Source organism: Grampus griseus (assembly GCF_964374135.1).
Source record: "Grampus griseus genome assembly, chromosome: 18".
NCBI classification, from domain to species: domain Eukaryota; kingdom Metazoa; phylum Chordata; class Mammalia; order Artiodactyla; family Delphinidae; genus Grampus; species Grampus griseus.
The window spans coordinates 36,498,012-36,516,138 of NC_139012.1; positions in this window are offsets into that span (position 1 = coordinate 36,498,012).

Sequence of the window (18,127 nt, forward strand, 5' to 3'; positions counted from 1 at the left end):
CAAGTTACGCCTCTGGGGCCTGTGGCTATTCCAAAGCCTGCAGGGCCACAGGAAGCACGGGGCTTAAATCGCAGTAAGAACGCAAGCCGACTTTCTCTTGGAGGCAGGGTGACCTCCGGCAGGGGGTGTCCTAGATAGATTGCGAGGCCCAGAGTTCTCTCAGGGCAGCTCAGACTAGGGCAAGGCGTAAGACCTCAAAGGCATGTGAGACGTGCCAGAAGTCTGTTGGTGAAAGTGTGGGTTTGGTGGGGAAACGAATCTGCTCCAGGAGAGAGTGCAGGGCGTTACCCTACACTCGGCGTATAGAGAGCGGCTCCAAAGGGCTCCGGGCCTGGATGTTGCTCGGCAGACCCAGGGTTGCCTGGGAGTGTTCCGAGTTCCAGCCTGGAACAGGGTGCCCCGGCGAGCCTCCTAGGTGTCCAGGAAACTCTACTGCCGTTAAAGACACGCAGAGCAGAGGCTACGGCCTCATGGAAACTGCTGCGCGGCTCCGCTTCTGCTCCTCACGTCAGGGCCTTCCCTCCAGGCCTGTGCTCAATCTGGCCGTCCCGTTAGCGACGCAGCATTGCGAGATGCTGACGTTCTCCTCGAGCAGAGTGCCTTCAGGTACGAGGCCCGCGAAGTAGGCAAAGCAGAGTGTTTTCTCACGGCAGCTCTCACAAGGGCGACGACAAAGATTTCCTGGGAGCTTCGGACTCACCAGAAATCTGGTCCTGAGGCTGTTGGAGGGCTCTGGAAATGTAGCTCTCCTCAAGGAACGTGCAGAGTGTTGCCCATCACTCGGCACGCACACAGGGCCTCCGAGGGGCAGAGCAATGGGCCTCGATGTTGCTCAGCCGGACCACGGCGTGGGGGGTGTCTGGAGGTCCTCAGTGACCTTGGAGGGAAGTGGATGCACACCCGAGGGGCCTAGGAGTCCTCAAATGGGAAATTCCGTTAAAATAAACCCGAACAGTGACTAAGAACTCATGGAAACTGCTGCATGCCGCCCTTCCTGCCCGGCTACGGAGGGCCTAAACTGGAGGGAAATTCTCACGTTGAGTTTCCCTTTCGTTCTAGAGCTTGTCAGGCTAACCACCACCGCGGCTATGGAAGCACCGGGTTGAGACGGAGCAAACTCATTTTCTTCCCAGAAGCATTTCGACCGGGTTTCCAGGCCTGTCAACAGCAGGGGACGTCAGGCAGCTTCAAGGCAGCATGAATGCAGCCTTCCAAGTGGGAAAGCAAGGATAGTTCCAGCAGGCTCCCGTTTCCACGCGCACACTCAGCTTACCTCCCTGTGGTTTCTAACCAGTCCAAAGAGACACGGGTTACCCGGCGTTTGCTTCCCTGAACCAACTCCCCGAAGTAGGGTGTTCTGCGTCAAGTGAACCGCCTCAACCAAGGAATGCCCTGCCAAGTTACGCCTCTGGGGCCTGTGGCTATTCCAAAGCCTGCAGGGCCACAGGAAGCACGGGGCTTAAATCGCAGTAAGAACGCAAGCCGACTTTCTCTTGGAGGCAGGGTGACCTCCGGCAGGGGGTGTCCTAGATGGAATGCGAGGCCGAGAGTTCTCTCAGGGCAGCTCAGACTAGGGCAAGGCGTAAGACCTCAAAGGCATGTGAGACGTGCCAGAAATCTGTTGGTGAAAGTGTGGGTTTGGTGGGGAAATGAATCTGCTCCAGGAGAGAGTGCAGGGCGTTTCCCTACACTCGGCGTATAGAGAGCGGCTCCAAAGGGCTCCGGGCCTGGATGTTGCTCGGCAGACCCAGGGTTGCCTGGGAGTGTTCCGTGTTCCAGCCTGGAACAGGGTGCCCCGGCGAGCCTCCCAGGTGTCCAGGAAACTCTACTGCCGTTAAAGACACGCAGAGCAGAGGCTACGGCCTCATGGAAACTGCTGCGCGGCTCCTCTTCTGCACCTCACGTCAGGGCCTTCCCTCCAGGCCTGTGCTCAATCTGGCCGTCCCGTTAGCGACGCAGCATTGCGAGATGCTGACGTTCTCCTCGAGCAGAGTGCCTTCAGGTACGAGGCCCGCGAAGTAGGCAAAGCAGAGTGTTTTCTCACGGCAGCTCTCACAAGGGCGACGACAAAGATTTCCTGGGAGCTTCGGACTCACCAGAAATCTGGTCCTGAGGCTGTTGGAGGGCTCTGGAAATGTAGCTCTCCTCAAGGAACGTGCAGAGTGTTGCCCATCACTCGGCACGCACACAGGGCCTCCGAGGGGCAGAGCAATGGGCCTCGATGTTGCTCAGCCGGACCACGGCGTGGGGGGTGTCTGGAGGTCCTCAGTGACCTTGGAGGGAAGTGGATGCACACCCGAGGGGCCTAGGAGTCCTCAAATGGGAAATTCCGTTAAAATAAACCCGAACAGTGACTAAGAACTCATGGAAACTGCTGCATGTCGCCCTTCCTGCCCGGCTACGGAGGGCCTAAACTGGAGGGAAATTCTCACGTTGAGTTTCCCTTTCTTTCTGGAGCTTGTCAGGCTAACCACCACCGCGGCTATGGAAGCACCGGGTTGAAACGGAGCAAACTCATTTTCTTCCCAGAAGCATTTCGACCGGGTTTCCAGGCCTGTCAACAGCAGGGGACGTCAGGCAGCTTCAAGGCAGCATGAATGCAGCCTTCCAAGTGGGAAAGCAAGGATAGTTCCAGCAGGCTCCCGTTTCCACGCGCACACTCAGCTTACCTCCCTGTGGTTTCTAACCAGTCCAAAGAGACACGGGTTACCCTGCGTTTGCTTCCCTGAACCAACTCCCCGAAGTAGGGTGTTCTGCGTCAAGTGAACCGCCTCAACCAAGGAATGTCCTGCCAAGTTACGCCTCTGGGGCCTGTGGCTATTCCAAAGCCTGCAGGGCCACAGGAAGCACGGGGCTTAAATCGCAGTAAGAATGCAAGCCGACTTTCTCTTGGAGGCAGGGTGACCTCCGGCAGGGGGTGTCCTAGATGGAATGCGAGGCCGAGAGTTCTCTCAGGGCAGCTCAGACTAGGGCAAGGCGTAAGACCTCAAAGGCATGTGAGACGTGCCAGAAGTCTGTTGGTGAAAGTGTGGGTTTGGTGGGGAAACGAATCTGCTCCAGGAGAGAGTGCAGGGCGTTTCCCTACACTCGGCGTATAGAGAGCGGCTCCAAAGGGCTCCGGGCCTGGATGTTGCTCGGCAGACCCAGGGGTGCCTGGGAGTGTTCCGTGTTCCAGCCTGGAACAGGGTGCCCCGGCGAGCCTCCCAGGTGTCCAGGAAACTCTACTGCCGTTAAAGACACGCAGAGCAGAGGCTACGGCCTCATGGAAACTGCTGCGCGACTCCGCTTCTGCTCCTCACGTCAGGGCCTTCCCTCCAGACCTGTGCTCAATCTGGCCGTCCCGTTAGCGACGCAGCATTGCGAGATGCTGACGTTCTCCTCGAGCAGAGTGCCTTCAGGTACGAGGCCCGCGAAGTAGGCAAAGCAGAGTGTTTTCTCACGGCAGCTCTCACAAGGGCGACGACAAAGATTTCCTGGGAGCTTCGGACTCACCAGAAATCTGGTCCTGAGGCTGTTGGAGGGCTCTGGAAATGTAGCTCTCCTCAAGGAACGTGCAGAGTGTTGCCCATCACTCGGCACGCACACAGGGCCTCCGAGGGGCAGAGCAATGGGCCTCGATGTTGCTCAGCCGGACCACGGCGTGGGGGGTGTCTGGAGGTCCTCAGTGACCTTGGAGGGAAGTGGATGCACACCCGAGGGGCCTAGGAGTCCTCAAATGGGAAATTCCGTTAAAATAAACCCGAACAGTGACTAAGAACTCATGGAAACTGCTGCATGCCGCCCTTCCTGCCCGGCTACGGAGGGCCTAAACTGGAGGGAAATTCTCACGTTGAGTTTCCCTTTCGTTCTGGAGCTTGTAATGTTAACCACCACCGCGGCTATGGAAGCACCGGGTTGAGACGGAGCAAACTCATTTTCTTCCCAGAAGCATTTCGACCGGGTTTCCAGGCCTGTCAACAGCAGGGGACGTCAGGCAGCTTCAAGGCAGCATGAAGGCAGCCTTCCAAGTGGGAAAGCAAGGATAGTTCCAGCAGGCTCCCGTTTCCACGCGCACACTCAGCTTACCTCCCTGTGGTTTCTAACCAGTCCAAAGAGACACAGGTTACCCTGCGTTTGCTTCCCTGAACCAACTCCCCGAAGTAGGGTGTTCTGCGTCAAGTGAACCGCCTCAACCAAGGAATGCCCTGGCAAGTTACGCCTCTGGGGCCTGTGGCTATTCCAAAGCCTGCAGGGCCACAGGAAGCACGGGGCTTAAATCGCAGTAAGAACGCAAGCCGACTTTCTCTTGGAGGCAGGGTGACCTCCGGCAGGGGGTGTCCTAGATGGAATGCGAGGCCCAGAGTTCTCTCAGGGCAGCTCAGACTAGGGCAAGGCGTAAGACCTCAAAGGCATGTGAGACGTGCCAGAAGTCTGTTCGTGAAAGTGTGGGTTTGGTGGGGAAACGAATCTGCTCCAGGAGAGAGTGCAGGGCGTTTCCCTACACTCGGCGTATAGAGAGCGGCTCCAAAGGGCTCCGGGCCTGGATGTTGCTCGGCAGACCCAGGGTTGCCTGGGAGTGTTCCGAGTTCCAGCCTGGAACAGGGTGCCCCGGCGAGCCTCCTAGGTGTCCAGGAAACTCTACTGCCGTTAAAGACACGCAGAGCAGAGGCTACGGCCTCATGGAAACTGCTGCGCGGCTCCGCTTCTGCTCCTCACGTCAGGGCCTTCCCTCCAGGCCTGTGCTCAATCTGGCCGTCCCGTTAGCGACGCAGCATTGCGAGATGCTGACGTTCTCCTCGAGCAGAGTGCCTTCAGGTACGAGGCCCGCGAAGTAGGCAAAGCAGAGTGTTTTCTCACGGCAGCTCTCACAAGGGCGACGACAAAGATTTCCTGGGAGCTTCGGACTCACCAGAAATCTGGTCCTGAGGCTGTTGGAGGGCTCTGGAAATGTAGCTCTCCTCAAGGAACGTGCAGAGTGTTGCCCATCACTCGGCACGCACACAGGGCCTCCGAGGGGCAGAGCAATGGGCCTCGATGTTGCTCAGCCGGACCACGGCGTGGGGGGTGTCTGGAGGTCCTCAGTGACCTTGGAGGGAAGTGGATGCACACCCGAGGGGCCTAGGAGTCCTCAAATGGGAAATTCCGTTAAAATAAACCCGAACAGTGACTAAGAACTCATGGAAACTGCTGCATGCCGCCCTTCCTGCCCGGCTACGGAGGGCCTAAACTGGAGGGAAATTCTCACGTTGAGTTTCCCTTTCGTTCTGGAGCTTGTCAGGCTAACCACCACCGCGGCTATGGAAGCACCGGGTTGAGACGGAGCAAACTCATTTTCTTCCCAGAAGCATTTCGACCGGGTTTCCAGGCCTGTCAACAGCAGGGGACGTCAGGCAGCTTCAAGGCAGCATGAATGCAGCCTTCCAAGAGGAAAAGCAAGGATAGTTCCAGCAGGCTCCCGTTTCCACGCGCACACTCAGCTTACCTCCCTGTGGTTTCTAACCAGTCCAAAGAGACACGGGTTACCCGGCGTTTGCTTCCCTGAACCAACTCCCCGAAGTAGGGTGTTCTGCGTCAAGTGAACCGCCTCAACCAAGGAATGCCCTGCCAAGTTACGCCTCTGGGGCCTGTGGCTATTCCAAAGCCTGCAGGGTCACAGGAAGCACGGGGCTTAAATCGCAGTAAGAACGCAAGCCGACTTTCTCTTGGAGGCAGTGTGACCTCCGGCAGGGGGTGTCCTAGATGGAATGCGAGGCCGAGAGTTCTCTCAGGGCAGCTCAGACTAGGGCAAGGCGTAAGACCTCAAAGGCATGTGAGACGTGCCAGAAATCTGTTGGTGAAAGTGTGGGTTTGGTGGGGAAACGAATCTGCTCCAGGAGAGAGTGCAGGGCGTTTCCCTACACTCGGCGTATAGAGAGCGGCTCCAAAGGGCTCCGGGCCTGGATGTTGCTCGGCAGACCCAGGGGTGCCTGGGAGTGTTCCGTGTTCCAGCCTGGAACAGGGTGCCCCGGCGAGCCTCCCAGGTGTCCAGGAAACTCTACTGCCGTTAAAGACACGCAGAGCAGCGGCTACGGCCTCATGGAAACTGCTGCGCGGCTCCGCTTCTGCTCCTCACGTCAGGGCCTTCCCTCCAGACCTGTGCTCAATCTGGCCGTCCCGTTAGCGACGCAGCATTGCGAGATGCTGACGTTCTCCTCGAGCAGAGTGCCTTCAGGTACGAGGCCCGCGAAGTAGGCAAAGCAGAGTGTTTTCTCACGGCAGCTCTCACAAGGGCGACGACAAAGATTTCCTGGGAGCTTCGGACTCACCAGAAATCTGGTCCTGAGGCTGTTGGAGGGCTCTGGAAATGTAGCTCTCCTCAAGGAACGTGCAGAGTGTTGCCCATCACTCGGCACGCACACAGGGCCTCCGAGGGGCAGAGCAATGGGCCTCGATGTTGCTCAGCCGGACCACGGCGTGGGGGGTGTCTGGAGGTCCTCAGTGACCTTGGAGGGAAGTGGATGCACACCCGAGGGGCCTAGGAGTCCTCAAATGGGAAATTCCGTTAAAATAAACCCGAACAGTGACTAAGAACTCATGGAAACTGCTGCATGCCGCCCTTCCTGCCCGGCTACGGAGGGCCTAAACTGGAGGGAAATTCTCACGTTGAGTTTCCCTTTCGTTCTAGAGCTTGTCAGGCTAACCACCACCGCGGCTATGGAAGCACCGGGTTGAGACGGAGCAAACTCATTTTCTTCCCAGAAGCATTTCGACCGGGTTTCCAGGCCTGTCAACAGCAGGGGACGTCAGGCAGCTTCAAGGCAGCATGAATGCAGCCTTCCAAGTGGGAAAGCAAGGATAGTTCCAGCAGGCTCCCGTTTCCACGCGCACACTCAGCTTACCTCCCTGTGGTTTCTAACCAGTCCAAAGAGACACGGGTTACCCTGCGTTTGCTTCCCTGAACCAACTCCCCGAAGTAGGGTGTTCTGCGTCAAGTGAACCGCCTCAACCAAGGAATGTCCTGCCAAGTTACGCCTCTGGGGCCTGTGGCTATTCCAAAGCCTGCAGGGCCACAGGAAGCACGGGGCTTAAATCGCAGTAAGAACGCAAGCCGACTTTCTCTTGGAGGCAGGGTGACCTCCGGCAGGGGGTGTCCTAGATGGAATGCGAGGCCGAGAGTTCTCTCAGGGCAGCTCAGACTAGGGCAAGGCGTAAGACCTCCAAGGCATGTGAGACGTGCCAGAAGTCTGTTGGTGAAAGTGTGGGTTTGGTGGGGAAACGAATCTGCTCCAGGAGAGAGTGCAGGGCGTTTCCCTACACTCGGCGTATAGAGAGCGGCTCCAAAGGGCTCCGGGCCTGGATGTTGCTCGGCAGACCCAGGGGTGCCTGGGAGTGTTCCGTGTTCCAGCCTGGAACAGGGTGCCCCGGCGAGCCTCCCAGGTGTCCAGGAAACTCTACTGCCGTTAAAGACACGCAGAGCAGCGGCTACGGCCTCATGGAAACTGCTGCGCGACTCCGCTTCTGCACCTCACGTCAGGGCCTTCCCTCCAGGCCTGTGCTCAATCTGGCCGTCCCGTTAGCGACGCAGCATTGCGAGATGCTGACGTTCTCCTCGAGCAGAGTGCCTTCAGGTACGAGGCCCGCGAAGTAGGCAAAGCAGAGTGTTTTCTCACGGCAGCTCTCACAAGGGCGACGACAAAGATTTCCTGGGAGCTTCGGACTCACCAGAAATCTGGTCCTGAGGCTGTTGGAGGGCTCTGGAAATGTAGCTCTCCTCAAGGAACGTGCAGAGTGTTGCCCATCACTCGGCACGCACACAGGGCCTCCGAGGGGCAGAGCAATGGGCCTCGATGTTGCTCAGCCGGACCACGGCGTGGGGGGTGTCTGGAGGTCCTCAGTGACCTTGGAGGGAAGTGGATGCACACCCGAGGGGCCTAGGAGTCCTCAAATGGGAAATTCCGTTAAAATAAACCCGAACAGTGACTAAGAACTCATGGAAACTGCTGCATGCCGCCCTTCCTGCCCGGCTACGGAGGGCCTAAACTGGAGGGAAATTCTCACGTTGAGTTTCCCTTTCTTTCTGGAGCTTGTCAGGCTAACCACCACCGCGGCTATGGAAGCACCGGGTTGAAACGGAGCAAACTCATTTTCTTCCCAGAAGCATTTCGACCGGGTTTCCAGGCCTGTCAACAGCAGGGGACGTCAGGCAGCTTCAAGGCAGCATGAATGCAGCCTTCCAAGTGGGAAAGCAAGGATAGTTCCAGCAGGCTCCCGTTTCCACGCGCACACTCAGCTTACCTCCCTGTGGTTTCTAACCAGTCCAAAGAGACACGGGTTACCCTGCGTTTGCTTCCCTGAACCAACTCCCCGAAGTAGGGTGTTCTGCGTCAAGTGAACCGCCTCAACCAAGGAATGTCCTGCCAAGTTACGCCTCTGGGGCCTGTGGCTATTCCAAAGCCTGCAGGGCCACAGGAAGCACGGGGCTTAAATCGCAGTAAGAACGCAAGCCGACTTTCTCTTGGAGGCAGGGTGACCTCCGGCAGGGGGTGTCCTAGATGGAATGCGAGGCCGAGAGTTCTCTCAGGGCAGCTCAGACTAGGGCAAGGCGTAAGACCTCAAAGGCATGTGAGACGTGCCAGAAATCTGTTGGTGAAAGTGTGGGTTTGGTGGGGAAACGAATCTGCTCCAGGGGAGAGTGCAGGGCGTTTCCCTACACTCGGCGTATAGAGAGCGGCTCCAAAGGGCTCCGGGCCTGGATGTTGCTCGGCAGACCCAGGGGTGCCTGGGAGTGTTCCGTGTTCCAGCCTGGAACAGGGTGCCCCGGCGAGCCTCCCAGGTGTCCAGGAAACTCTACTGCCGTTAAAGACACGCAGAGCAGAGGCTACGGCCTCATGGAAACTGCTGCGCGGCTCCTCTTCTGCACCTCACGTCAGGGCCTTCCCTCCAGGCCTGTGCTCAATCTGGCCGTCCCGTTAGCGACGCAGCATTGCGAGATGCTGACGTTCTCCTCGAGCAGAGTGCCTTCAGGTACGAGGCCCGCGAAGTAGGCAAAGCAGAGTGTTTTCTCACGGCAGCTCTCACAAGGGCGACGACAAAGATTTCCTGGGAGCTTCGGACTCACCAGAAATCTGGTCCTGAGGCTGTTGGAGGGCTCTGGAAATGTAGCTCTCCTCAAGGAACGTGCAGAGTGTTGCCCATCACTCGGCACGCACACAGGGCCTCCGAGGGGCAGAGCAATGGGCCTCGATGTTGCTCAGCCGGACCACGGCGTGGGGGGTGTCTGGAGGTCCTCAGTGACCTTGGAGGGAAGTGGATGCACACCCGAGGGGCCTAGGAGTCCTCAAATGGGAAATTCCGTTAAAATAAACCCGAACAGTGACTAAGAACTCATGGAAACTGCTGCATGCCGCCCTTCCTGCCCGGCTACGGAGGGCCTAAACTGGAGGGAAATTCTCACGTTGAGTTTCCCTTTCTTTCTGGAGCTTGTCAGGCTAACCACCACCGCGGCTATGGAAGCACCGGGTTGAAACGGAGCAAACTCATTTTCTTCCCAGAAGCATTTCGACCGGGTTTCCAGGCCTGTCAACAGCAGGGGACGTCAGGCAGCTTCAAGGCAGCATGAATGCAGCCTTCCAAGTGGGAAAGCAAGGATAGTTCCAGCAGGCTCCCGTTTCCACGCGCACACTCAGCTTACCTCCCTGTGGTTTCTAACCAGTCCAAAGAGACACGGGTTACCCTGCGTTTGCTTCCCTGAACCAACTCCCCGAAGTAGGGTGTTCTGCGTCAAGTGAACCGCCTCAACCAAGGAATGCCCTGCCAAGTTACGCCTCTGGGGCCTGTGGCTATTCCAAAGCCTGCAGGGCCACAGGAAGCACGGGGCTTAAATCGCAGTAAGAACGCAAGCCGACTTTCTCTTGGAGGCAGGGTGACCTCCGGCAGGGGGTGTCCTAGATGGAATGCGAGGCCGAGAGTTCTCTCAGGGCAGCTCAGACTAGGGCAAGGCGTAAGACCTCAAAGGCATGTGAGACGTGCCAGAAATCTGTTGGTGAAAGTGTGGGTTTGGTGGGGAAACGAATCTGCTCCAGGAGAGAGTGCAGGGCGTTTCCCTACACTCGGCGTATAGAGAGCGGCTCCAAAGGGCTCCGGGCCTGGATGTTGCTCGGCAGACCCAGGGGTGCCTGGGAGTGTTCCGAGTTCCAGCCTGGAACAGGGTGCCCCGGCGAGCCTCCCAGGTGTCCAGGAAACTCTACTGCCGTTAAAGACACGCAGAGCAGCGGCTACGACCTCATTGAAACTGCTGCGCGGCTCCGCTTCTGCTCCTCACGTCAGGGCCTTCCCTCCAGGCCTGTGCTCAATCTGGCCGTCCCGTTAGCGACGCAGCATTGCGAGATGCTGACGTTCTCCTCGAGCAGAGTGCCTTCAGGTACGAGGCCCGCGAAGTAGGCAAAGCAGAGTGTTTTCTCACGGCAGCTCTCACAAAGGCGACGACAAAGATTTCCTGGGAGCTTCGGACTCACCAGAAATCTGGTCCTGAGGCTGTTGGAGGGCTCTGGAAATGTAGCTCTCCTCAAGGAACGTGCAGAGTGTTGCCCATCACTCGGCACGCACACAGGGCCTCCGAGGGGCAGAGCAATGGGCCTCGATGTTGCTCAGCCGGACCACGGCGTGGGGGGTGTCTGGAGGTCCTCAGTGACCTTGGAGGGAAGTGGATGCACACCCGAGGGGCCTAGGAGTCCTCAAATGGGAAATTCCGTTAAAATAAACCCGAACAGTGACTAAGAACTCATGGAAACTGCTGCATGTCGCCCTTCCTGCCCGGCTACGGAGGGCCTAAACTGGAGGGAAATTCTCACGTTGAGTTTCCCTTTCGTTCTGGAGCTTGTCAGGCTAACCACCACCGCGGCTATGGAAGCACCGGGTTGAAACGGAGCAAACTCATTTTCTTCCCAGAAGCATTTCGACCGGGTTTCCAGGCCTGTCAACAGCAGGGGACGTCAGGCAGCTTCAAGGCAGCATGAATGCAGCCTTCCAAGTGGGAAAGCAAGGATAGTTCCAGCAGGCTCCCGTTTCCACGCGCACACTCAGCTTACCTCCCTGTGGTTTCTAACCAGTCCAAAGAGACACGGGTTACCCTGCGTTTGCTTCCCTGAACCAACTCCCCGAAGTAGGGTGTTCTGCGTCAAGTGAACCGCCTCAACCAAGGAATGCCCTGCCAAGTTACGCCTCTGGGGCCTGTGGCTATTCCAAAGCCTGCAGGGCCACAGGAAGCACGGGGCTTAAATCGCAGTAAGAACGCAAGCCGACTTTCTCTTGGAGGCAGGGTGACCTCCGGCAGGGGGTGTCCTAGATGGAATGCGAGGCCGAGAGTTCTCTCAGGGCAGCTCAGACTAGGGCAAGGCGTAAGACCTCAAAGGCATGTGAGACGTGCCAGAAATCTGTTGGTGAAAGTGTGGGTTTGGTGGGGAAACGAATCTGCTCCAGGAGAGAGTGCAGGGCGTTTCCCTACACTCGGCGTATAGAGAGCGGCTCCAAAGGGCTCCGGGCCTGGATGTTGCTCGGCAGACCCAGGGGTGCCTGGGAGTGTTCCGAGTTCCAGCCTGGAACAGGGTGCCCCGGCGAGCCTCCCAGGTGTCCAGGAAACTCTACTGCCGTTAAAGACACGCAGAGCAGCGGCTACGACCTCATTGAAACTGCTGCGCGGCTCCGCTTCTGCTCCTCACGTCAGGGCCTTCCCTCCAGGCCTGTGCTCAATCTGGCCGTCCCGTTAGCGACGCAGCATTGCGAGATGCTGACGTTCTCCTCGAGCAGAGTGCCTTCAGGTACGAGGCCCGCGAAGTAGGCAAAGCAGAGTGTTTTCTCACGGCAGCTCTCACAAGGGCGACGACAAAGATTTCCTGGGAGCTTCGGACTCACCAGAAATCTGGTCCTGAGGCTGTTGGAGGGCTCTGGAAATGTAGCTCTCCTCAAGGAACGTGCAGAGTGTTGCCCATCACTCGGCACGCACACAGGGCCTCCGAGGGACAGAGCAATGGGCCTCGATGTTGCTCAGCCGGACCACGGCGTGGGGGGTGTCTGGAGGTCCTCAGTGACCTTGGAGGGAAGTGGATGCACACCCGAGGGGCCTAGGAGTCCTCAAATGGGAAATTCCGTTAAAATAAACCCGAACAGTGACTAAGAACTCATGGAAACTGCTGCATGTCGCCCTTCCTGCCCGGCTACGGAGGGCCTAAACTGGAGGGAAATTCTCACGTTGAGTTTCCCTTTCGTTCTGGAGCTTGTCAGGCTAACCACCACCGCGGCTATGGAAGCACCGGGTTGAAACGGAGCAAACTCATTTTCTTCCCAGAAGCATTTCGACCGGGTTTCCAGGCCTGTCAACAGCAGGGGACGTCAGGCAGCTTCAAGGCAGCATGAAGGCAGCCTTCCAAGTGGGAAAGCAAGGATAGTTCCAGCAGGCTCCCGTTTCCACGCGCACACTCAGCTTACCTCCCTGTGGTTTCTAACCAGTCCAAAGAGACACAGGTTACCCTGCGTTTGCTTCCCTGAACCAACTCCCCGAAGTAGGGTGTTCTGCGTCAAGTGAACCGCCTCAACCAAGGAATGCCCTGGCTACGCCTCTGGGGCCTGTGGCTATTCCAAAGCCTGCAGGGCCACAGGAAGCACGGGGCTTAAATCGCAGTAAGAACGCAAGCCGACTTTCTCTTGGAGGCAGGGTGACCTCCGGCAGGGGGTGTCCTAGATGGAATGCGAGGCCGAGAGTTCTCTCAGGGCAGCTCAGACTAGGGCAAGGCGTAAGACCTCAAAGGCATGTGAGACGTGCCAGAAATCTGTTGGTGAAAGTGTGGGTTTGGTGGGGAAACGAATCTGCTCCAGGAGAGAGTGCAGGGCGTTTCCCTACACTCGGCGTATAGAGAGCGGCTCCAAAGGGCTCCGGGCCTGGATGTTGCTCGGCAGACCCAGGGGTGCCTGGGAGTGTTCCGAGTTCCAGCCTGGAACAGGGTGCCCCGGCGAGCCTCCCAGGTGTCCAGGAAACTCTACTGCCGTTAAAGACACGCAGAGCAGCGGCTACGACCTCATTGAAACTGCTGCGCGGCTCCGCTTCTGCTCCTCACGTCAGGGCCTTCCCTCCAGGCCTGTGCTCAATCTGGCCGTCCCGTTAGCGACGCAGCATTGCGAGATGCTGACGTTCTCCTCGAGCAGAGTGCCTTCAGGTACGAGGCCCGCGAAGTAGGCAAAGCAGAGTGTTTTCTCACGGCAGCTCTCACAAGGGCGACGACAAAGATTTCCTGGGAGCTTCGGACTCACCAGAAATCTGGTCCTGAGGCTGTTGGAGGGCTCTGGAAATGTAGCTCTCCTCAAGGAACGTGCAGAGTGTTGCCCATCACTCGGCACGCACACAGGGCCTCCGAGGGACAGAGCAATGGGCCTCGATGTTGCTCAGCCGGACCACGGCGTGGGGGGTGTCTGGAGGTCCTCAGTGACCTTGGAGGGAAGTGGATGCACACCCGAGGGGCCTAGGAGTCCTCAAATGGGAAATTCCGTTAAAATAAACCCGAACAGTGACTAAGAACTCATGGAAACTGCTGCATGTCGCCCTTCCTGCCCGGCTACGGAGGGCCTAAACTGGAGGGAAATTCTCACGTTGAGTTTCCCTTTCTTTCTGGAGCTTGTCAGGCTAACCACCACCGCGGCTATGGAAGCACCGGGTTGAAACGGAGCAAACTCATTTTCTTCCCAGAAGCATTTCGACCGGGTTTCCAGGCCTGTCAACAGCAGGGGACGTCAGGCAGCTTCAAGGCAGCATGAATGCAGCCTTCCAAGTGGGAAAGCAAGGATAGTTCCAGCAGGCTCCCGTTTCCACGCGCACACTCAGCTTACCTCCCTGTGGTTTCTAACCAGTCCAAAGAGACACGGGTTACCCGGCGTTTGCTTCCCTGAACCAACTCCCCGAAGTAGGGTGTTCTGCGTCAAGTGAACCGCCTCAACCAAGGAATGCCCTGCCAAGTTACGCCTCTGGGGCCTGTGGCTATTCCAAAGCCTGCAGGGCCACAGGAAGCACGGGGCTTAAATCGCAGTAAGAACGCAAGCCGACTTTCTCTTGGAGGCAGGGTGACCTCCGGCAGGGGGTGTCCTAGATGGAATGCGAGGCCGAGAGTTCTCTCAGGGCAGCTCAGACTAGGGCAAGGCGTAAGACCTCCAAGGCATGTGAGACGTGCCAGAAGTCTGTTGGTGAAAGTGTGGGTTTGGTGGGGAAACGAATCTGCTCCAGGAGAGAGTGCAGGGCGTTTCCCTACACTCGGCGTATAGAGAGCGGCTCCAAAGGGCTCCGGGCCTGGATGTTGCTCGGCAGACCCAGGGGTGCCTGGGAGTGTTCCGTGTTCCAGCCTGGAACAGGGTGCCCCGGCGAGCCTCCCAGGTGTCCAGGAAACTCTACTGCCGTTAAAGACACGCAGAGCAGCGGCTACGGCCTCATGGAAACTGCTGCGCGACTCCGCTTCTGCACCTCACGTCAGGGCCTTCCCTCCAGGCCTGTGCTCAATCTGGCCGTCCCGTTAGCGACGCAGCATTGCGAGATGCTGACGTTCTCCTCGAGCAGAGTGCCTTCAGGTACGAGGCCCGCGAAGTAGGCAAAGCAGAGTGTTTTCTCACGGCAGCTCTCACAAGGGCGACGACAAAGATTTCCTGGGAGCTTCGGACTCACCAGAAATCTGGTCCTGAGGCTGTTGGAGGGCTCTGGAAATGTAGCTCTCCTCAAGGAACGTGCAGAGTGTTGCCCATCACTCGGCACGCACACAGGGCCTCCGAGGGGCAGAGCAATGGGCCTCGATGTTGCTCAGCCGGACCACGGCGTGGGGGGTGTCTGGAGGTCCTCAGTGACCTTGGAGGGAAGTGGATGCACACCCGAGGGGCCTAGGAGTCCTCAAATGGGAAATTCCGTTAAAATAAACCCGAACAGTGACTAAGAACTCATGGAAACTGCTGCATGCCGCCCTTCCTGCCCGGCTACGGAGGGCCTAAACTGGAGGGAAATTCTCACGTTGAGTTTCCCTTTCGTTCTGGAGCTTGTCAGGCTAACCACCACCGCGGCTATGGAAGCACCGGGTTGAAACGGAGCAAACTCATTTTCTTCCCAGAAGCATTTCGACCGGGTTTCCAGGCCTGTCAACAGCAGGGGACGTCAGGCAGCTTCAAGGCAGCATGAAGGCAGCCTTCCAAGTGGGAAAGCAAGGATAGTTCCAGCAGGCTCCCGTTTCCACGCGCACACTCAGCTTACCTCCCTGTGGTTTCTAACCAGTCCAAAGAGACACGGGTTACCCTGCGTTTGCTTCCCTGAACCAACTCCCCGAAGTAGGGTGTTCTGCGTCAAGTGAACCGCCTCAACCAAGGAATGTCCTGCCAAGTTACGCCTCTGGGGCCTGTGGCTATTCCAAAGCCTGCAGGGCCACAGGAAGCACGGGGCTTAAATCGCAGTAAGAACGCAAGCCGACTTTCTCTTGGAGGCAGGGTGACCTCCGGCAGGGGGTGTCCTAGATGGAATGCGAGGCCGAGAGTTCTCTCAGGGCAGCTCAGACTAGGGCAAGGCGTAAGACCTCCAAGGCATGTGAGACGTGCCAGAAGTCTGTTGGTGAAAGTGTGGGTTTGGTGGGGAAACGAATCTGCTCCAGGAGAGAGTGCAGGGCGTTTCCCTACACTCGGCGTATAGAGAGCGGCTCCAAAGGGCTCCGGGCCTGGATGTTGCTCGGCAGACCCAGGGGTGCCTGGGAGTGTTCCGTGTTCCAGCCTGGAACAGGGTGCCCCGGCGAGCCTCCCAGGTGTCCAGGAAACTCTACTGCCGTTAAAGACACGCAGAGCAGAGGCTACGGCCTCATGGAAACTGCTGCGCGGCTCCGCTTCTGCACCTCACGTCAGGGCCTTCCCTCCAGACCTGTGCTCAATCTGGCCGTCCCGTTAGCGACGCAGCATTGCGAGATGCTGACGTTCTCCTCGAGCAGAGTGCCTTCAGGTACGAGGCCCGCGAAGTAGGCAAAGCAGAGTGTTTTCTCACGGCAGCTCTCACAAGGGCGACGACAAAGATTTCCTGGGAGCTTCGGACTCACCAGAAATCTGGTCCTGAGGCTGTTGGAGGGCTCTGGAAATGTAGCTCTCCTCAAGGAACGTGCAGAGTGTTGCCCATCACTCGGCACGCACACAGGGCCTCCGAGGGGCAGAGCAATGGGCCTCGATGTTGCTCAGCCGGACCACGGCGTGGGGGGTGTCTGGAGGTCCTCAGTGACCTTGGAGGGAAGTGGATGCACACCCGAGGGGCCTAGGAGTCCTCAAATGGGAAATTCCGTTAAAATAAACCCGAACAGTGACTAAGAACTCATGGAAACTGCTGCATGTCGCCCTTCCTGCCCGGCTACGGAGGGCCTAAACTGGAGGGAAATTCTCACGTTGAGTTTCCCTTTCGTTCTGGAGCTTGTCAGGCTAACCACCACCGCGGCTATGGAAGCACCGGGTTGAAACGGAGCAAACTCATTTTCTTCCCAGAAGCATTTCGACCGGGTTTCCAGGCCTGTCAACAGCAGGGGACGTCAGGCAGCTTCAAGGCAGCATGAAGGCAGCCTTCCAAGTGGGAAAGCAAGGATAGTTCCAGCAGGCTCCCGTTTCCACGCGCACACTCAGCTTACCTCCCTGTGGTTTCTAACCAGTCCAAAGAGACACAGGTTACCCTGCGTTTGCTTCCCTGAACCAACTCCCCGAAGTAGGGTGTTCTGCGTCAAGTGAACCGCCTCAACCAAGGAATGCCCTGGCTACGCCTCTGGGGCCTGTGGCTATTCCAAAGCCTGCAGGGCCACAGGAAGCACGGGGCTTAAATCGCAGTAAGAACGCAAGCCGACTTTCTCTTGGAGGCAGGGTGACCTCCGGCAGGGGGTGTCCTAGATGGAATGCGAGGCCGAGAGTTCTCTCAGGGCAGCTCAGACTAGGGCAAGGCGTAAGACCTCAAAGGCATGTGAGACGTGCCAGAAATCTGTTGGTGAAAGTGTGGGTTTGGTGGGGAAACGAATCTGCTCCAGGAGAGAGTGCAGGGCGTTTCCCTACACTCGGCGTATAGAGAGCGGCTCCAAAGGGCTCCGGGCCTGGATGTTGCTCGGCAGACCCAGGGGTGCCTGGGAGTGTTCCGAGTTCCAGCCTGGAACAGGGTGCCCCGGCGAGCCTCCCAGGTGTCCAGGAAACTCTACTGCCGTTAAAGACACGCAGAGCAGCGGCTACGACCTCATTGAAACTGCTGCGCGGCTCCGCTTCTGCTCCTCACGTCAGGGCCTTCCCTCCAGGCCTGTGCTCAATCTGGCCGTCCCGTTAGCGACGCAGCATTGCGAGATGCTGACGTTCTCCTCGAGCAGAGTGCCTTCAGGTACGAGGCCCGCGAAGTAGGCAAAGCAGAGTGTTTTCTCACGGCAGCTCTCACAAGGGCGACGACAAAGATTTCCTGGGAGCTTCGGACTCACCAGAAATCTGGTCCTGAGGCTGTTGGAGGGCTCTGGAAATGTAGCTCTCCTCAAGGAACGTGCAGAGTGTTGCCCATCACTCGGCACGCACACAGGGCCTCCGAGGGACAGAGCAATGGGCCTCGATGTTGCTCAGCCGGACCACGGCGTGGGGGGTGTCTGGAGGTCCTCAGTGACCTTGGAGGGAAGTGGATGCACACCCGAGGGGCCTAGGAGTCCTCAAATGGGAAATTCCGTTAAAATAAACCCGAACAGTGACTAAGAACTCATGGAAACTGCTGCATGTCGCCCTTCCTGCCCGGCTACGGAGGGCCTAAACTGGAGGGAAATTCTCACGTTGAGTTTCCCTTTCTTTCTGGAGCTTGTCAGGCTAACCACCACCGCGGCTATGGAAGCACCGGGTTGAAACGGAGCAAACTCATTTTCTTCCCAGAAGCATTTCGACCGGGTTTCCAGGCCTGTCAACAGCAGGGGACGTCAGGCAGCTTCAAGGCAGCATGAATGCAGCCTTCCAAGTGGGAAAGCAAGGATAGTTCCAGCAGGCTCCCGTTTCCACGCGCACACTCAGCTTACCTCCCTGTGGTTTCTAACCAGTCCAAAGAGACACGGGTTACCCTGCGTTTGCTTCCCTGAACCAACTCCCCGAAGTAGGGTGTTCTGCGTCAAGTGAACCGCCTCAACCA